Source organism: Hylobates moloch, unplaced genomic scaffold (genome assembly GCF_009828535.3).
Source record: "Hylobates moloch isolate HMO894 unplaced genomic scaffold, HMol_V3 SCAFFOLD_19, whole genome shotgun sequence".
NCBI lineage: Eukaryota > Metazoa > Chordata > Mammalia > Primates > Hylobatidae > Hylobates > Hylobates moloch.
In genome coordinates, this window is record NW_026652294.1 from 63,888,494 (window position 1) to 63,908,460 (window position 19,967).

Genomic DNA, 19,967 nt, shown 5'->3' on the forward strand with positions numbered 1-19,967 from the left:
CTTGTCCTTGTCTACTTTTTCTACTTCCAGATAAATATTAGTTTGATTAATAATTGCATTTCAGTTTGTCCCAGGCCCCATGAAGTAGATGAGAATTCTGGAGGGAAAAAATATGGTACAATCTATATCGTCTTTCCATAATATACCCAGTCAATAGAAAATCTCTTCAAAAGAGTACCTGATGCCACATCTCCCTCACTCCCTTATTGTTATCCAGGTGCCTGAATATATGGGTTGCAATACAACATAACCAATGCTTAGCATGAATGATAGAACCAGATGACTTGACCTTCAGTGTAAGGGATAGGCAGGCCTTTGATTACACTTACGAAATGCCCATGCTAAAAAGGTTCATGTTTTTGAGGATGTTTCTCCTGCCTTTTCTCTCCTATTCCCTTGCTTAAAAATTCTCTGTGGAATTGATTTGATTGATAAAAGACAGGTTAACTTATTTTAAAAACAGACTGAAAAATCCATGCACTTCCAATTGTCATGTGCAATCACAGACCTGTCAACTAATTCTTATTTTGGCAGTTTTGAGATCACTTGTCATAAATCATTCCCCCTCACAGGGCTATCTGAAGAGAAAGCAAAATAATAAGCAATTGAGGTAGCTGGATTCAGGTGGAGGGGATTCTACTTTTAATATGCAATTGGGTAGCTGGATTCAGGTGGATGGGATTCCACATTTAATATGCAGTCAGAAGATTCACATTTAATATGCAACAGGTAGTGTTCGGTAGGAGTATCACTTTAATCAATCAGGTGTTGGGTAGGAGTTTTTCCACATTTCCTCTTCCTTCAAAGTGATTCTTTATGTGTAATATCTCCTTGTTTTCAAACAAAGAAAGTTACAAAAATCCTAGTACATCAAATGATTTATGAAAAATAAAGGTAATTCTATCAAAAGCAATTGTGACTAGTCTTTCAACCTCGCTATGCATATATGGGGGAGTGTATTTGTTAACCTGAAAGGCAATAAAACCTGTTTATGGGTAAATCAATTCCTACCACTGGGTTCTTTTGGGTATATCTAGTAATCTAGGTCAGTAATTCTAAAACTTGAGTGTGTATTAGGGTCACCTAAAAGGCTTGTTACATCACGGATTGCTGGGCTACACCTAAACAGTTTCTACTACAGTAGATTTGGAGTGGGGCAAGAGAATATGGATTTCTCACAAGTTGCTAGGTGATGCTGATGCTGCTGGTCTAGGGATCCCACTTTGATAACCACTGACCAAAGCTTTTAAGGTCACAAGGTGTTTGTAATTAGTTCAGAAACCAGGACATAACATGTTTAAAAATCCTTAGCAATACAAGGTAATATGAGGCCCAAACAAGCAACAATATGTGCTATATAAGCGCAGTGGTGAGAGAACTCTGGGTTGGCAAGATTTCCACTCTCAAATCTGGATAGGGTTAAGAGCATCAGAGAGCAGGGCATTCTAGAATGAGGAAATGAACCAAATTAGTTGGAGCTAAGACTGGAGAGGTAGGTAGGGATGCGTCTGTGGAGGATTTTTAAGCACATCTTGTAAGGAGTACAGATTTTATACAACAGGTAATATTTCTTCCACCAACACACTATCTCCTCCGGTGGCACGTGGGCACAAAGATCTAGCTCCACATTACTGCAAACGGTTTAACCTTCCCCAAATACTGTTCAGCCGGAATGAGGTGGAAAAGTTAGTAGATCCCTGGTGTTCGGTGAAGACACCAAGTTAGACTGAGAAGTGGATTACTTGCATCGCTGAGTCCAAAAGTTGTCGGCTTTTGCAGGGATAGGAAAGCAGGCAACTTTAGGAGGTCTCCCAAAATATAAGAAAAGGTTGTTTGGGTGTGGATTTAGGTTGAGGACAGGAACAGGAAATATCCTGGGATGTCTGAGGCAACCCAATGGAGGGTCTGAAGTGGACGAGAATGCTTTTCCATCTTTACGGTGCACCCCTAGGAGTCACCTGGTGATCTTGCTGAAGTGCAGGTACTGATTCAGCAGGCCTGAAATTGTGCATTTCTAAGATTGTGAGTTCCCAGAGGATGCTGATGCTGCAGACCGCGCTTTGAAGCAAGGTACCATGGGACATCCAGAACACCTGCGGGGAGAGAGGCCTGCTGGCCACATCCCCTGAAGAAAGCAGGATACATGCAATCTTTTAAGCTAAGGCCCCCATCCTGTCTCTCGGGAGAGGTGAGCAGTGAGGATATGGGGGCAATGGGAAGGACGGCTCAAGTAGGGCTGGGGAGGGGCAGAGGCGCCCAGGCACGCCAGGTGCAAGCGCTCAGGAGAGTGTGGTCCGACTGGGTCCGCGGCTCTGGGGCTGCGGCGCGACTGCAGGAGTTTCGGCCCTCAGCGGCTCCCATCGCGGCTCCCGGGAGCTAAGCGAGACGGCAACGGCGGCAGTCGTCCCTCCCCACGCGGGTGCGCGGGCATGCGGACACCCACTCGGCCGGTCCAGGCCCTCAGGCTCCCGGAAGCGGAAGGGGAGAGCGGCCCGGCCTGGGCGGCGGCGCCGAAGGAGGCGGAGGTGGCGCGGCAGGAGGAGGGGAAAGAGCTGCTGGCGGTCGCGAGAGCGGCGGCGGCGAGAGGCGAGCCAGCGGCGACGGTGAGTGTGCAGGCGCAGGGGCGAAGCGGTAGCCCCTACCCCCATCCCCATCCCCATCCCCGGCCCCCGCTCCGCCCTGTCCGGCCCGCCCGCCGCCCCTCCGCGCCGGGCCGCCCTCACCTGTGCCTGCACGCCCCCTGCACCTGCTTTGCTTGCAACCCCGGGGCTTCTCGGTGCCTCCCCGCCCCAGGCCTGGCCTTTCTCAGAGCGTCTTCTGCTAGAGCTACAGCTACCTGCTAAGTGCCCCTCCCTCAACTGGGGGTGGGGGGTTCCTGCTCTAGTCGAGACGATGTTGGCTAGTTATTTATTTATTTATTTTAAATCTGTATCCTGAGTTTCTCGCCTGTAAACTACAGTTTCTCTCTCCGCACCCCCGTCTGGAGACCTGCACTGGGATCCCGGGTTTCTCTGTGGTACTCCAGAGCTTTTCATTCATTCCAGACTTCTGGTGTGAAGCTGCAGAGGACAAACAGTTTGCGCCTTTATTGACCTTCTCACTCCTCTCTTCTCCATCCAAAGAGGTTTTCGGGAAAATGGCTTATGGATGGCAGCAGTTTGCACTTGTTACTGTTCACTGTAACAGGTCGCTGGATTGTAACTGCAGAGTCCATTTAAGTTTTGGTCTTTTTCAAGCTATATGTTGTGGGTCACGTTTTAAGATCCCTTGAGAGTCAGGGTGGATGTCTGTATCACCAGGGCTGAGAGGACATGACCAATTATTACTTTAAAATATTGCAATATAGCAGTCTCTAAAAGTACAAGAGAAAATCAAGGTCATTGTGGGCGGGTCATAAATTATATTGTAAAGTTACAGTCCAAAGGCGACTAAGGATAATTAAGTGCAATTTAAAAGATGTGTTAAATAGTTCCTCAGCCTACTATGCTAATATATGCACTTTTAAAAATTCACTGCTTTGCTTGTGGTAAGAATAATATTAATAACAGTCACAATTTGATGACTGCTTAGTATGCGCCATTCCTGGATTAAAAGGCTTTTGGTGTAATATTAAATTCTTCCGACTCTTTAGATTTTACTTATTTTAAAGATAAAATTCAGACAGATGCTCTGTTTTTCCTTAGTAGTGCCATCTCTTAAAAGCAAAAAGATATTTGAAGAATTGAGGGGAGGAATCAATTGGAAAGAAAGAGCCAAATGAGATTTGGTGTCGTGGAAAGAAAAACTACGTTCTAGTCCCATTTCTGTCACTATCCAGCTGTGGGGTCACGGGTAGGGCAATGACCCATGTTATTTTCTCTATACCATCAGAGAGTCAGACTAAATTATTTAAGGCTTATTTTAGCTTTTCCATGCTTACTTGGAAAATGTTATGTTTTTAAATAATATAAGACTCTTTAACGTGGTTTGAAGGTACATTAAAAACATATACGAAGTATTAGTAAAATTACATCAAAATATAAGTTAAAATGTGTAATTCCATAATTGTTTTGGTGTAGTACTCTTCCAGAATTCATCATTTTTGATGGAAACAATGCTATTAGATCCTTTCACACTATTGAGATTTCTGTTAACATACTTGAGAAGCTGTAGTTGGAATAAATGATATAGAGCATCATTTAAAGAAAATGATGAGGACCGTGTCACTTTTGCCTATGAGGTACTTTGTTTAGTAACAGAAATCTAAGCATTTAAAAATGCAGACACATAATCGGCTTAACAGGAAGTTCTGAGACAAGAATCAATGAATGATAACGTGTACTTCTTATTTGCCTACTGCCTCATGTCTTTAATTCATAATGACTGATTCAGAACCTGTGGAAAAGCGCATGAATAAAATAATGGTTTTATAAAATGTGACCCACATATAGCTTGAAAGAGACCATAACTCAAATGGTCTCTGCGGTTACAATCCAGGGACCTGTTATAGTGAATAGTAACAAGTGCAAACTGCTGCCATCCCGTAAGCCATTTTCCCGAAAACCTCTTTGGATTGAGAGGAGAGGAGTGAGAAGGTCACTAAAGGAGCAAAGTGTTTGTCCTCCTGCTAGTCTTATTATATAGTGGTTTAGTAAAGAAACTGCTTGAGAAGTTGAGTAATGTCGCCATGGAGCTGTTTTTCTGGAATTGTAATTGAATGTGACTCAATGAAAACTTTTTTAGCATAGGAGGCGACACAGTGGCAGTATCAATACTACCAGGCAAAAGAGGGAAGGCAGAGGAAAGGCTGTTTTTATTGCCAAGAGCTTGTTCCCTAAATTCAATTTTACTTTTATATTAAGGAATGTAACCTTTTATGTTGTTTTAGTAAAACATTAGGGCTCAGATTCAACTTTTCACATGCATTAGATATAATAGGCAATTTAGCATCTAGTAGAATAATCAGTGCTTAAATAACTCTTAATAAGAGGTAAAAATACAGGTGAAATTGTAAAACAGTTTTTACTGTTGAAAGTGATTTGTTAAGAATTCTTGATAAGTCGAGTCAGACAAGTTTAAAAAGCACATTTTCACAGACATGTGAATCATCACTGTGCTCACTGATAGCTCCCTGAACAAAAATACCTTCCTATGATGGTACTTTATCTGTTTGTTTCGCTCTGTAGATCTAACCTGGGCAAAATTGTGACATTTTTGAAGTTTGCCTTCTGCCTTTCAAGCTGCTTTTTCCTCTGTGCTATTTCTCTCAGGGTAGATTAACCTTCTTCCCCATTTCAGAGACTCTCTTAACCTATGTGTTGCTCCTTCTACAAAAAGGCAGGTTGGGTAAAATTGGTATTTTACCATTCACTGATGAATTTTATTTTAATTCTAACATAAAATGCGCAAGTGTGATGTCAACCAGGCTTCTGACTTTAAGCTTTTTGTCTGTAATTACAGAATGAAGAACTTTTTCACTTACTGCAGGATTTTCAGCTTCAGCAAGCAGGTGAGGAGAGATTCTTCTTATGGTGTTAGTGTTCTTAAATCATGCCTGCTTTGGTAAAGCCTGGTGTGAAGGAAGTCTAATTTAGTCTTCTACCCCCAACCCCCCACCAATCTCTCTTGGTGCGGTGGATACTAGAAGGTAAGTAGCAGGCTTCCCTTCCTTCTTGGAAGAACATGCTTGATTCATACCCAGGAAAAGCCTGGGCCTCTTCATTTCTGGCTTTTACTGTATCTGAAGGTTTTTTCCTCGTGCTGATTTTGCAACAAAAGTTACCTTTTTTAATCCCTGTCTCTATCCTACATTTAATCTTGCCCTTCCAGTCCCTTTTCCCACTCCTATCTCCCTAATGAAAATTCCCACAGAGACATTTTGTACTGACTGAAACAATATTTGGTGGTCTTTAATTCATATCACCCCACACCTCCCAAGCTATTTTTACTTTTTGTTAGAAGATTCTAATGAAGTGAGCTTGAGCTGGGGAGAATGGAGACCGAGGCTGCAGTGAGCTGTGATTGCAGCACTCCAGCCTGGACAACCCATAGTGAGACCCTGTCTCAGACAAACATACCCAAAAAACAGTTCCCCAGTTATCTACTTTCTCTAAAGTTAAAGCAAGTTAATGCAAGCAGGGAAAAATAAAGGTAAATGCCTGTATTAGCAGTACTAATACTACTAGTAGTAATACTACTAGGATAGTGTTAACAGTATTAATACTGCAGTGTAGTACTACTAATACAGTCATTTACATTTATTTTTCACTCATGAGACTGGTGCACACAAAAACAAATTTATGAGAAGGGTAACAGCTTATGCTCAGTTTTGCCCAGAATGTAATTTAAAGACTTAGTCTACAGAGTGGATTCTTGAAATCATTGATGGTGCAAGCATGTTACGCTTTGACACTTTGTTCACCCAGATTTTTACAAAGTCTTCCTGGGAAACTCAGCAATTGATTCAGAATCCCTGCTTGTATTTTACATTCTTTATTAGCTTCTGAAGTCAAGTACTGATTTTCTTTCACACACTATTCCTTTGCTCACCAGTCCTGCTTTTACTTGGATGTGATTTAGTTTAGGGGCTTCAGTTCATTCATTCTATTTTAGATCAAATCTCTATTTTTGGTTTTCTGCTTAAAGAGCCCCCCAGCCAACATGTAGAAATACAACTTCAGCTAGTATGATACTAGCTGAAGGGCTGTAATATTTGAAGTTTTTTTTTTTTTTTTAACTAGTTCACAGACTTTAGAAAAGTAGATAACGGGGCATTTTTTTGTTGTTGTTGTGTTTGTTTTGTTTTTTGTTTGAGACAGGACCTCACTCTGTTGCCCAGGCTGGAGTGCAGTGCAGTCACAGCTCACTGCAGCCTTGGTCTCCATCTCCCTGGCTTAAGCAATCCTCCCACTTCATCCTCCCAATAAGCTAGGACTACAGGCATGTGCCACCACACCCGGCTGGTTTTCTGTTTGTTCGTTTGTTGTTGTTGTTGTTGTTTTTGAGATAGAGTCTCGCTCTGTCACCCAGGCTGGAGTGCAGTAGGGTGATCTCGGCTCACTGCAACCTCTGCCTCCCGGGTTCAAGCAATTCTCCTGTCTCAGCCTCCTGAGTAGCTAGGATTACAGGCACCCACCATCACGCCTGGCTAATTTTTGTATTTTTAGTGGAGATGGGGTTTCACGATGTTGGCCAGTTTGGTCTCGAACTCCTGACCTCAGGTGATCCACTTGCCCTCCCCTCCCAAAGTGCTGGGATTACAGGCATGAGCCACTGTGCCTGGCCCCCATTTGTTTGTTTTTTAACTACAGACTAGGTCTGGCTATGTTGCCCAGGCTGCCCTGGATCTCCTTAGCTCAAGCAATCCTACCCCCACTCACCTCCCAACCTGTTATGATTACAGGCAAGAGCAGGCCCCTGGGGTATTGTTAAACTGTTTCATTACTTTTAATGATGGGGACCTAGAAACGCTGTTTCATTTTGGAGTTTGTAAAACTAGAAGTAAAACTTATCTTTCACTTTCCCTTCCTCTCCTCTCTCCTTCACTCCCCTGTAAAGTTAGCATTTTGGAGGTGCTGCTTTGCCAGGCAATTTCTCATTTAAGCGTGACAGCAACTGTGTAAGTTGACATTTTTATCTCCATTTTACAGATGGTCAAACTGAAGCTTGAAAAGAAACTAAAGCTAGGAAAGTGAATAAGAGACTGTCATAATTTCTCTTTTAACATCTGTAGAACCTTAATTTTTTTAATCTGTTGATAATCAGCGGAATATCTATGGGATATTTAAAAAATTGAATTCCTAATTGGCAATGAGAGCTTGATTTTTATGGATAATTATTTAACTGCCACTTGACCAGTTTTCAGAGTAGAATGATACCAGAAGTCAAAAAGTTTTATAAATACATTTACAGCTGTAACTTTGCTTTCTAAATTCATTTGGCTGTAATTAATAAGTTTAAAATTTCATATATTCATCTAATAAGCATTTTCTCTTGGCACTGTGGAAAAAAAAATTTGGTGTGTTTGAAAACTTAGCCTGTAAATTGTTGATTGTATTCTTTCAGGCGTAGCAATATTAAAAATATTTAATGACATTTTATAGTTTTGAAACTTTCAAATTGTTTTGTTGTTCCAATTTTTTGAATGTTTAGGCCCAACGTTACTTTTGTTTTGTTTTGTTTTTGAGACAGGGCCTTACTCTGGCACCCAGACTGGAATGCAGTGACACGATGATCTCTGCTCACTGCAGCTTCTGCCTCCTGGGTTCAAGCTTCAAGTGATTCTCGTGCCTCAGCTTTCCGAGTAGCTGGGATTACAGGCGGGCGCCACTATGCCTGGCTGATCTTTGTATTTTTGGTAGAGACGGGGTTTTAACATGTTGGCCAGGCCAGCCTCAAACTCCTGACCTCAGATGATCTGCCCACCTTGGCCTCCCAAAGTGCTGGGATTACAGGCATGAGCCACCATGCCCGGCCCAGCATTACTTTTATTACCACATAGATGAGATTTGATTTCTCAGTGGTAGTGGTGTTTATCTAGTACTGAAATATGAATCTCATTTCAGAGGCTGTGTCTGCAGTCTAGCTCTGATAACTATAAATGTAAAGTAGGATTTTTCTTGATTTTAAGCCAGTAAGTGACTGGGATTTGACTCATAGGTGATTGGCCTGTGCTATAACCTACTAACGTTACTGACAGAAACTACTATTTTGCTGAAACATTAGGAAGCCACTCCGAAGTCATAGACTTAGCAGCATTATTGTTTTTGGCCACGTTTCAAAAAGGTTTTGTTGTACCACATTTAATTCTGTTTGAATTTTTTTCTGAAATAATTCATTTATTTGCCATTGGGGTAGCAGCTCTTTAACTTTGCTTTTTGTTTTTTTGAGATGAAGTCTCGCCCTGTCGCCCAGGCTGGAGTGCAGTGGTGCAATCTCTGCTCACTGCAACCTCTGCCTCTTGGGTTGAAACCATTCTCGTGCCTTAACCTCCTAAGTAGTTGTGATTACAGGCACACACCACCACACCCAGCTTATTTTTGTATTTTTAGTGGAGACAGAGTTTTCCCATGTTTGCCAGGCTCGTCTTGAACTGCTGACCTCAAGTGATCCTCCCACCTCGGCCTCCCGAAGTGCTGGGATTACAGGCATGAGCCACTATACCGAGACTTTAACTTTGTAATTCTGTGTTTAGTCTCTAAAAAGCAAAGGTGCAGCCAAGGAGCCCACTTTAAATTAGCTTAAAAAGTTAAGAGTAGAAACAAAGTTCATTTGACAATCTAACAATTATGGACCATAGAAAAGTTGACCCTGGGAGGAAATACAGGTTCCCTGCCCCCCCACAAATGTATAAAGAAAAGAAATGTAATAATTTTGATGTATTTTTTACATTCTCAGTATTTAATAGTCTGCTGTTGCTGTGGTAACCAACACACTTAACACACTTGTAACTTGGCCTTTGTTTCCTGTCTTGGAGAATGGTTCCACCCTTCACCTAGACCCTAAGTGTGAAACTTGGGAGCCATCCTAGTCTGCCCTTTGCTCCCAGTTGATCACTAAGTCCTGTCAGTTTTATTTATTTAAATTCTCCCAGATCTGCCCATTCTTTCTTTTTTTAAAAATTTCTTCTTTTTTAATTTATTTTCTTTTTTTAAAATTATACTTTAAGTTCTAGGGTACATGTGCACAACTTGCAGGTTTGTCACATAGGTATACGTGTGCCATGTTGGTTTGCTGCACCCATTAACTCGTCATTTACATTAGGTATTTCTCATACTGCTATTCCTCCTCCCCCAACCCCACGACAGGCCCTGGTGTGTGATGTTCCCCTTCCTGTGTCCAAATGTTCTCACTGTTCAATTCCCACCTATGAGTGAGAACATGTGGTGTTTGGTTTTCTGTCCTTGTAATCGTTTGCTGAGAATGATGGTTTCCAGCTTCATCCATGTCCCTACAAAGGACGTGAACTCATCCTTTTTTATGGCTGCATAGTATTCCACGGTGTATAATGTGCCACATTTTCTTAATCCAGTCTATCATTGATGGACATTTGGGTTGGTTCCAATTCTTTGCTATTGTGAATAGTGCCGCAGTACACATACGTGTGCATGTGTCTTTATAGCAGCATGATTTGTAATCCTTTGGGTATATACTCAGTAATGGGATGGCTGGGTCAAATGGAATTTCTAGTTCTAGATCCTTGAGGAATCGCCACATTGTCTTCCACAATGGTTGAACTAGTTTACAGTCCCATCAACAGTGTAAAAGTGTTCCTATCTATTCACATCCTCTCCAGCACCTGTTGTTTCCTGACTTTTTAATGATGGCCATTCTAACTGGTGTGAGATGGTATCTCGTTGTGGTTTTGATTTGCATTTCTCTGATGGCCAGTGATGATGAGCATTTTTTCGTGTATCTGTTGCCTGCATAAATGTCTTCTTTTGGGAAGTGTCTGTTCATCTCCTTTGCCCACTTGTTGATGGGGTTGTTTGTTTTTTTCTTGTAAATTTGTTTGAGTTCTTTGTACTATTAGCCCTTTGTCAGATGAGTAGATTGCAAAAATTTTCTCCCATTTTGTAGGTTGCCTATTCACTCTGATGGTAGTTTCTTTTGCTGTGCAGAAGCTCTTTAGTTTAATTAGATCCCATTTGTCAATTTTGGCTTTTGTTGCCATTGCTTTTGGTGTTTTAGACATGAAGTCCTTGCCCATGCCTATGTCCTGAATGGTACTGCCTAGGTTTTCTTCTAGGGTTTTTATGGGTTTAGGTCTAACATTTAAGTCTTTAATCCATCTTGAATTAATTTTTGTATAAGGTGTAAGGAAGGGATCTAGTTTCAGCTTTCTACATATGGCTAGCCAGTTTTCCCAGCACGATTTATTAAATGGGGAATCCTTTCCCCATTTCTTGTTTTTGTCAGGTTTGTCAAAGATCAGATAGTTGTAGATGTGTGGTATTATTTCTGAGGGCTCTGTTCTGTTCCGTTGGTTTATATCTCTGTTTTGGTACCAGTACCATGCTGTTTTGGTTACTGTAGTCTTGTAGTATGGTTTGAAGTCAGGTAGCGTGATGCCTCCAGCCTTATTCTTTTGGCTTAGGATTGACTTGGCAATGCAGGCTCCTTTTTGGTTCCATATGAACTTTAAAGTAGTTTTTTCCAATTCTGTGAAGAAAGTCATTGGTAGCTTGATGGGGATGGCATTGAACCTATAAATTGCCTTGGGCAGTATGGCCATTTTCGTGATATTGATTCTTTCTATCCATGAGCATCAAATGTTCTTCCATTTGTTTGTATCCTCTTTTATTTCATTGAGCAGTGGTTTGTAGTTCTCCTTGAAGAGGTCCTTCACATCCCTTGTAAGTTGGATTCTTAGGTATTCTCTTTGAAGCAATTGTGAATGGGAGTTCACTCATGATTTGGCTGTTTGTCTGTTATTGGTATATAAGAATGCTTGTGATTTTTGCACATTGATTTTGTATCCTGAGACTTTGCTGAAGTTGCTTATCAGCTTAAGGAGATTTTGGGCTGAGACAATGGGGTTTTGTAAATATACAATCATGTCATCTGCAAACAGGGACAATTTGACTTCCTCTTTTCCTAATTGAATACCCTTTATTTCTTTCTTCTGCCTGATTGCCCTGGCCAGAACTTCCAACACTATGTTGAATAGGAGTGGTGAGAGAGGGCATCCCTGTCTTGTGCCAGTTTTCAAAGGGAATGCTTCCAGTTTTTGCCCATTCAGTATGATATTGGCTGTGGGTTTGTCATAAACAGCTCTGATTATTTTGAGATACGTCTCTTCAGTACCTAATTTATTGAGAGTTTATAGCATGAAGGGCTGTTGAATTTTATCAAAGGCCTTTTCTGCATCTATTGAGATAACCATGTGGTTTTTGTCTTTGGTTCTGTTTATTTGCTGGATTACATTTATTGATTGGCATATGTTAAACCAGCCTTGCATCCCAGGGATGAAGCCCACTTGATCATGGTGGATAAGCTTTTTGATGTGCTGCTGGATTCGGTTTGCCAGTATTTTACTGAGGATGTTTGCATCGATGTTCATCAGGGATATTGGTCTGAAATTCTCTTTTTTTGTCGTGTCTCTGCCAGGCTTTGGTATCAGGATGATGCTGGCCTCATAAAAGGAATTAAAGAGGATTCCCCCTTTTTCTATTGATTGGAATAGTTTCAGAAGGAGTGGTACCAGCTCCTCCTTGTACCTCTGGTAGAATTCGGCTGTGAATCTGTCTGGTCCTGGACTTTTTTTTGGTTGGTAGGCTATTAATTATTGCCTCAATTTCAGAGCCTGTTATTGGTCTTTTCAGGGATTCCACTTCTTCCTGGTTTAGTCTTGGGAGGGTGTATGTGTCAAGGAATTTATCCATTTCTTCTAGATTTTCTAGTTCATTTGCGTAGAGGTGTTTATAGTATTCTCTGATGGTAGTTTGTATTTCTGTGGGATCGGTGGTGATATCCTCTTTATCATTTTTTATTGCGTCTATTTGATTCTTCTCTCTTTTCTTCTTTATTAGTCTTTCTAGGGGTCTATCAGTTTTGTTGATCTTTTCAAAAAAAAAAAAAAACAGCTCCTGGATTCATTGATTTTTTTGAAGGGTTTTTTGTGTCTCTGTCTCCTTCAGTTCTGCTTTGATCTTAGTTATTTCTTGCCTTCTGCTAGCTTTTGAATGTGTTTGCTCTTGCTTCTCTAGTTCTTTTAATTGTGATGTTAGGGTGTCAATTTTAGATTTTTCCCTACTTTCTCTTGTGGGCATTTAGTGCTATAAATTTCGCTGTACACACTGCTTTGAATGTGTCCCAGAGATTCTGGTATGTTGTGTCTTTGTTCTCATTGGTCTCAAAGAACATCTTTATTTCTGCCTTCATTTCGTTATGTACCTAGTAGTCATTCAGGAGCAGGTTGTTCAGTTTCCATGTAGTTGAGTGGTTTTGAGTGTGTTTCTTAATCCTGAGTTCTAATTTGATTGCACTGTGATCTGAGAGATAGTTTGTTATAATTTCTGTTCTTTTACATTTGCTGAGGAGTGCTTTACTTCTAACTATGTGGTCAGTTTTGGAATAAGTGCGATGTGGTGCTGAGAAGAGTGTATATTCTGTTGATTTGAGGTGGAGAGTTCTGTACATGTCTGTTAGGTCCTCTTGGTGCAGAGCTGAGTTCAATTCCTGGATATCCTTGTTAACTTTCTGTCTCGTTGATCTAATGTTGACAGTAGAGTGTTAAAGTCTCCCATTATTATTGTGTGGGAGTCTAAGTCTCTTTGTAGGTCTCTAAGGGCTTGCTTTATGAATCTAGGTGCTCCTGTATTGGGTGCATTTATATTTAGGATAGTTAGCTCTTCTTGTTGAGTTGATCCCTTTACCATTATGTAATGGCCTTCTTTGTCTGTTTAGATGTTTGTTGGTTTAAAGTCTGTTTCATCAGAGACTAGGATTGCAACCCCTGCCTTTTTTTGTTTTCCATTTGCTTGGTAGATCTTCCTCCATCCCTTTATTTTGAGCCTATGTGTGTCTCTGCATGTGAGATGGGTCTCCTGAATACAGCACACTGATGGGTCTTGACTCTTTATCCAGTTTGCCAGTCTGTGTCTTTTAATTGGGGCATTTAGCCCATTTACATTTAAGGTTAATATTGTTATGTGTGAATTTGTTCCTGTCATTATGATGTTAGCTGGTTATTTTGCTCGTTAGTTGATGCAGTTTCTTCCTAGCATCGATGGTTTTTACAGTCTGGCATGTTTTTGCAGTGGCTGGTACCGGTTGTTCCTTTCCATGTTTAATGCTTCCTTCAGGAGCTCTTGTAGGGTGGGCCTGGTGGTGACCAAATCTCTCAGCGTTTGCTTGTCTGTAAAGGGTTTTATTTCTCCTTTACTTATGAAGCTTAGTTTGGCTGGGTATGAAATTCTGGGTTGAAAATTCTTTTCTTTAGGAATGTTGAATATTGGCCCCCACTCTCTTCTGGCTTGTAGAGTTTCTGCCAAGAGATCCGCTGTTAGTCTGATGGGCTTTGATCTGCCCGCTTTCAGTATGCCTCCTGTCTTAAGTGTCACTACCACACACACACACACACACACACACACACACACACACACACACTATGCTCCTTATAAGTTACCATTCTTGGGGTGCTTACTCCATGTGCCCTCACCATTTCTCACTGGGTTAACAGTCAACCTACCTAGTTGCATGTAGTCAATCTCAGTGCTTTATCCGTCCACCAAAATTCAGCCCTCAGATTGTGTCTGTTCTTCCTAAAATGCAAATTTGATCATGGCATTTTACTGCCTAAAATCCCTCAGTGGTTTTCCACTGTGTTCCAGGTGAAATCCAGACTCATTGGCATGGTTTAACAGTGTTTTTCAATCTGAGGATCTACCTGTGGGTTGTGAAATTGGTTTAGTAGGTTATGACCAGCATTATACATTTTTATTAAAGTAAAATAAATGGGTTGCAGTGGTACCCAGCTGTAGTGCCAGCGACCCAGGAGGCTGAGGCAGGAGGATTGCTTGAGCCCAGTGTGCTAGGATCGCACCTGGGAATAGCCACTGCACTCCAGCCTGGGTAACATAGTGAGACCCAGTCTGAAAAAAAAAAAAGAGTAAAATAGAGTAGCAATATCAGTGCGTGTCATATGTAGTAAGGGTAAATATCACTTCCTTAAACTTTTTTAGTTATTCATATGTATCTGTGCGTGCTAGTAATGTTATAAAATTTATTAGAGTTGGTCGTGGTCAAAAGGATGAACATCTTACTCCATTCTGTATGCAGTGATTCTTGTTATTTCAGTTTACTCAGATTTTCTCTGCCTGCTTTTATGCCTTTGATTATTGTGTTGTCTTGGTCTGAAGAGTCTCCATTCTTCATTTAGCTACCTCACAGGGTTTGTTGTCTTCAGGAATCTTTTCCTGATGGCTATTTACCATAAGAAATACATTTTGTAACACAACCTGTGAACCAATATCCTTACCATCTGAGATAACAGTCTTGTCCCCTTGCTCTCTGTCTTAACTTGTCTTACTGGTCTTGTCTGTTTGCTAGTCTGCCTCCATTGAAGATAGAGCCTCTCTTTTTCATCTATACCCTGTGTCAAAGCATAGTATGTATAGTGTATAGTAGTTAAGTGTTGATTGAATTAATAAAATAGTGAATCAGTATATGTTATATACAGTACTTTACAGTATGTTTTTTTAAGCTTGAATTGTAGAAACTGACTTATGTTTGACTCTCTTAATGGTTTCATTACAGGAGGATTAACTTTCTTAAAACATTTTAAATTAAAACTTCCATTTTAAGCTGTTTATGAATTATGATTAGGTACTTCTACCAGAATCTGTCATTATTTTATGATTTGTGGTCAAGGAAGTGTGTAATGAAGTCCAAATACTGGACATATAATGCTTATTTGATTTTATGGGAAGTGTAATGCTTACTTGATTTTATGGGAAGTGGGTGATTTTAAAAGAGAGACTCTCAGATATAATTGTAATCAAATGCAAATTCTGAGGGGATGGGTGGAACATGAAAGCACAGAATCAAATGGAGTAGATTTTTTTTGTTATTTCTAAATTTAAGACGTTTGTAATTGGCATTTTTGCAGTTAGAATATTTAGTTGCTTATCGTTTTTTTCTTTGTGAGAAATCATTGTTTGTTAAACCATTAATAGGTTCTCATGGAGAACTGTTATTGAAGAGAGATCCATTTGGTGGGATATAATTTAAAAAAATGAATCAAAAGAAAATCTCTAAATGCAGGTGCCAGAAAAATTACAGTACATCTCAGTGAATTTGCAGGTGGTAAGTTTGTTTTTGATTTTACATGGTAATATATTTTGGAATTATGTGCTATAGTATCCTTGGAGTCTTATGCTTAGATGCACTTGTCAGTTAGCAAATGTAGTTACTTTATGTTTATTTAAAAGTTTTTATACTAAATTTTAACCAAACCTGTTTTCTTAAGTAAGACTTTTTCTATAGAGAAAAATAATCTGTAAATAATATGAGTTTCAGAAACATCTTTCTGAATCGTAAGTCTTATATGGCTTTACAGCGAATCCTTCTGTACTTCGTTTTTAAAAATACTAATTTTAAAAGCACTTACTATAAGGATAATATATAGTGACAAAGAGGCCTAAATTAAACAGTTAGTTTGTAAGTTTAGTGTCTCTTAGGTTATCTTTATTTTTAAGTTAATTGAAAAGAATTTAGAAGTACATGGTTGTTGATAAACTTAGAAGAACACATAAATATTTGAAAGCCTTCCCTTTCACTACTCCTTTCTCTCTCAGCCCATTGAGAACAGTTTGGCTGGTCTGTTTTCTTGCAGTCTTTTCTTCCTGCACTTGTGCAGAAATTACTTATGCACATACCTGCGTATTTTTTCTAACAAAAATGTTATATAAACTGTTCTATAAATTGCTTCCCCAGCACTTAATTTTGAAAAATTTCAAACAGAAGCATTGGAAGAATTTTGTTTAACATCTGAATACCTATCACTTAGATTCTTAACTAACATTTTAACACATTTCAGCACATACTCATCTGTCTTTCTGTCCACTATGTTATTAATTTGGGGGATTCTTTTCAAAGTAAATTGCAGACGTCAGTATGCTTCCTCTCTACATAATTCAGTATACATATTGCTAACTAGAGCTCAGTATTGGTTTACAGTTTCTTAAAGGTAAATTTATGTACCATGACATGCAACAATCTTAAGTGTACATTTGCTGAGGTTTAATAATTTCATGTTTGTAACTCATACTCCATTATCAATAGAAACATGCTTATTAGCACCACACAGAGAGTTCCCTCATGCCTCTTCCTGGTCTGTCTCTATCCCTGTCTCTTTCCAGAAAAATCAGTTAAGGTCTGTTCCCTCTCTACTCCTAATGGATTTTGCCTATATCACTTGCTTTATTCACTCAGCAGTATGTTGTGGGTCATTATATGCAGATCTAAATCTGCCTTCTTTTCTGCCTTAAAAAAAAATTGCAATAGTTTGGAAATAGTCTTACACTATGGGTGTATTAGAATTTATTTGATCATTCCCTTTTCTCTACATGGACATTTAGATTGTGCCATATTTTTGTGATTACAGAAAGTGCTGTATCCTTGTACATCCTTGTATGTATATATACAGTCTCAGGAGTACTTTTGTAGGTAATACTAAAAATAAAACTGCTGGGTTAAAGGGTTTTATGTTTTGATACATGCTGCCAAATTGCCCTCCCAGGATGATTATATCAGTTTACATGCCCACCAGTAATGTATGAGACTGTCCTTTTTTTTCTGTGCCCTCTTAACGTTGGATATCATCTTTCTGAAAGTTTTTCAATACAATAGATGAGAAATGTACCTTGTTATTTCCTAATCAGTAATGATTAGCCGTTGGATTTTTTTCCCTTTGTGAATTGCTTCCTTATATATTTATGTTGTATGCCTCTTGTTGGTCATGTCTTGTAGTATTTTTTCCATTAATGCTTTGTCTTTTAACTTTGCTTTTCATGTGTTTTGGGCTTCAGATATGTTAATTTTTATGTGGTCAAACGTGGCTGATGGGTCTTCATTGTGAAGGTCTTCCTTATTCCAAGAATATAAAACCACTTGCTATTCGAATAGTTTTCCTTTTAATGAAATTTAGAAGAAAAAGATAAATCATTGTGAATTGAAGTGCCAGGAAACATTTCAAATGGAGAGTGAGATTCAAATTGGCCTTGAAGTCTGAGTTGAATTTAGATGAGTAAGCAGAATGGTAGGCACATTTCAGACAGGAGGAATGGATGGAATATCGTCGAACAGTGGTAACAGAACCACTTAGGCTGAGATGAAGAATCATATAAAACTGTCAGCATAGACCTACGTGTTCGGATAGATTTCTTGGTAATTATTTTGGCTAATCTTTATGCTTTTCTAAAATCTACCTCTTGATATTACAGTTTTCTGTCATTTTCATGGTGACTTGAGTATTCTTCTTGGGGAGAATATATGGTGAAATACAGTTGCCTGAAAAGGCAAAAAATAATGGTATTCCATTGGAATAAGTTGAACATTATAAATATTTCTTCAGTCTGGTTTATTAGAGTTAAATTATAATTGTTTTTAAAGTTTGTGCTGTAGTAATTTACATCATTTAGTCACTGTAGTCAACTATAGTTACCAGATAGCAATCTTAAAAAATGTTGAAGTACCAGTATATCCACTAGTTACTTAATCAGAGTTTTGAGTTATGAGCTCACCATTTAATATACAAATTAGTATGTCGGAATCTCCAGCTAATGAAAGTATTTTATGAATGCTGTCCTTAAGACCGAGTAACAGCATTGTGTTCAGTTTGGTTGTTGCTCAGGATGTGTAATAGTTTCTCTTCAGCCATAAGCCACGCCTGGTAGATATTGAGTGGAGAGATCTTGCACCTCTTCCAGTTACGCATTTGTGGTTTGTCATCTGATTTGGAGCACTTGGAAGATCACTGTTTTGTGTTCTGCGACCCAATTGAGAGGATTATGTGGAGCTAAGTTTTACCAATCAGGTATTTAAAAAAATATATTCAACACCTTATTTGTTTGTTGTTTTATTTTTCTATCCTGTGCTCACTTTTCCTTTGGGATGCTTGCTCTTTTAGAGACTGTCATCTATGTATGTTTACATCCAGGAAAAATGGACATATTTTAAAGTATACTTTTCACTGTGTAATTTTTTGTTGCTGTGAGAGATCTCTTCTAGTGATAAAGAAAAATTTGTTCTCTAGTAGAGGAGAATAAAAATGGAGTTCAAAAATTAATATTTGATAATTTTGCCAGTTGTTTTGCTGGCTCATGTACTTTTCTGTTTCTAATGTTAATAAATTTAAGTCACTCTCGTATATAGTTAGTGAAATACATGTTCTGTTTTCAGTCTTGAATAGAACTGAAACATTAAAGAAAGAAAGGTACATAAAATTAATAATATTGAACATGTTGAGAGAGCACTTGTCATTTCTTTTAGCACTTGATAGTTGGCAAGACTAAAAAATTAACATTGTCTTGAATGTTTCTCTTTTTAGCTGTGTAGGTAGGTTACCATTTGTATTTGAGATTCCTTTATTAAAATGATTCTTAGCAAATTAAATAGCATGCTTTATCCTGTCTGACTTTCTTCATTTTAATGATACCAGTCTGTCTTTTGATTTTTAAATTAAAAGATAAATAAATGAAACTTTTATTAGTTTAGTGGCCTGGGCACTATTTCTATTTTAGAACTCATACACAAGTTAGAACATATCTGATTTAAACCATAGAGTGGTATTACATTTGAGTTCTTTTTTTTGTTTTGTTTTTTGTTTTTTTTTCTGCTGCCCCAGTATTTGCAGGATCTAGGGATGAGAAAATGGGAGTATTCCTTTAAAATTAAGTATTCCTTAATCTCTTTCTCTTTGCTTCAGTAGGTTTATAGCTTTGAAGAACATTGGCAAGGCCTCTAAGGGATGGTACCCTGAGGCTTTTCAATTGATTATGAATTGTTCTTAGAATGAAGTAGACTGGGATATAGGCTGAAAATCTGGGAATCACCGTTGACACTTTCCCCTGTAACCCCTAATATCTAATCAACCAGAAAAACACAGTGGTTTGATTCTAACAGTTGCTCCTTTCTGCAAACCTAATTTTGGCTTTTGCCTTCTCTTAGCCTAATGGATCTCTGTCTTTAATTTTATCATTCACACCAGAGCTTCAGTAATTTATTCACAGTACACATTTCGTCTTGTTAATCCCCTGCTTCAATAGCTTTCCATTGCTGAAGAATTCAGTCTTAGCATTCTAACGTGGCACCTTTATGTCCTTCATGATATAGGCCCATATTTCTTAGCACTCACTCTCCACAGAAAGCTTTATGATTTGTGATGGCAGGTTGTAATACCTCCCACAATTTCTACACTTGCTCCTGCTATTCCTTCCGTTTGCAGTATTGTTGTCACTTTTCATTGCTTAGATAACTTTTACTAA

General features: G+C 39.1%; 1 protein-coding gene across 1 annotated transcript in view; it reads left to right on the forward strand.

The window, feature by feature from the left end:
* The first annotated feature begins 5,542 nt into the window (after positions 1-5,542).
* The window catches only part of ZDHHC21 (zinc finger DHHC-type palmitoyltransferase 21), an 84,953-nt gene continuing 70,528 nt past the window's right edge, over positions 5,543-19,967 (forward strand). The window contains exons 1-2 of the mRNA XM_058431966.1: positions 5,543-7,597; positions 15,657-18,517. The gene's annotated coding sequence lies outside the window, so the exon portion shown is untranslated. The remainder of the gene's footprint in view (positions 7,598-15,656; positions 18,518-19,967) is intronic.